This window comes from Mandrillus leucophaeus, unplaced genomic scaffold (genome assembly GCF_000951045.1).
Source record: "Mandrillus leucophaeus isolate KB7577 unplaced genomic scaffold, Mleu.le_1.0 Scaffold68, whole genome shotgun sequence".
NCBI lineage: Eukaryota > Metazoa > Chordata > Mammalia > Primates > Cercopithecidae > Mandrillus > Mandrillus leucophaeus.
The window spans coordinates 690482-691758 of record NW_012107363.1 but is presented as its reverse complement, the minus strand read 5'-3'; the positions used below and the strand labels follow the sequence as shown (position 1 = coordinate 691758).

Here is a 1277-nt window from a genome sequence, read left to right as displayed (position 1 = left end):
AACTCCTGACCTCAAGTGATCTGCCCGCCTTGGCCTCCTGAAGTGCTAGGATTACAGGTGTGAGCCACCGTGCCCGGCTGCCTTCTGTGGTTTTAATGACATTTCCATGTTCTGTCCTGAACATATCAATTGTACCTTTTAACAAAGTTTTTTTTAGGAGTCATCCTAGAGTTTGCAATACACAGTCATAACTAATCCAAGTCCAGTTTTAAATAACAACACACTGCTTCCTGGGTAGTGGAAGCATCTCATCACACATGAGTCCCGTTTTGTCTCTCCCATTCATTGCTCTTATCCATAAACTGTACCCATGAATTACACTGTTGCTGTTGTTATTTCAAACAGTTTTAGTCAATCAATTAAGAATAAAAACCGATTTTATTTTATCTTCACATATTCCTTCTCTAAAGATCTTCCTTTCTTTATATGGGTCTGAGTTTCTGACCTCTGTCATTTTCCCTCAGCTCTGAAGAGCTGCTTTTCATCTTCCTTTTCCCAAGGCAGGTGTCCATGGCAAATTCTTTCAATTTGTGTTTGTCTGAGAAAGACTTTATTTCTCCTTCATTTCTGAAGGATAATTTCACAGGCTACAGAGTTCTACGTTGGTGAGATTTTTTCCTCTTCTCAATACTTTAAATATTTCTCTCTCCTCTTTCTTGCTTGCATGGTTTCTGCAGGGAAGTTAGATGTATTAATACATTTTTTTTGAGACAGAATCTCACTCTGTCGCCAAGGCTGGAGTGCAGCGGTACCATCTGGACTCACTGTAGCCCCTGTTCCCCGGGTTCAAGCGATTCTCATGCCTCAGCCTCCTGAGTAGCTGGAATTACAGGCAAGCACCACCATTCCTTGCTAATTTTTGTAAATTTTGTAGAGATGGGGTTTTGCCATGTTGCCTAGGCTGATCTTGAACTCCTGGCCTCAAGTGATCCACCTGCTTCAGCCTCCCAAAGCATTGGGATTACAGGCATAAGCCACCATGCCCGGCCCCAGTATCTTTTCTTTACTTCTCTGCAGTTCGCATATGATACGCTAAGTGTAGGGTTTTTTTTTTGTTTTTGTTGTTGTTTGTGCAGTTATCCTTCTTGCTATTTTCTGAGCTTCCTGTATCTGTGGTTTGGTGTCTGATATTAATTTTGTGAAATTCTCAGATACCATTGCTTCAAATATTTGTTAAATTTTTTCCTCTCTTCTCGTCCTGTTATTCTTTTTTTTTTTTTTTTAATGTGTTTATACCTTTTGTAGTTGTATAGTCTTGGGATATTCCTTTTTTTTTT

General features: G+C 39.8%; 1 protein-coding gene across 1 annotated transcript in view; it reads left to right on the top strand.

Annotated features, from left to right (window-relative positions):
• The window catches only part of JAKMIP1 (janus kinase and microtubule interacting protein 1), a 201720-nt gene that overhangs the window by 85028 nt on the left and 115415 nt on the right, over positions 1–1277 (top strand). The window lies entirely within an intron of this gene.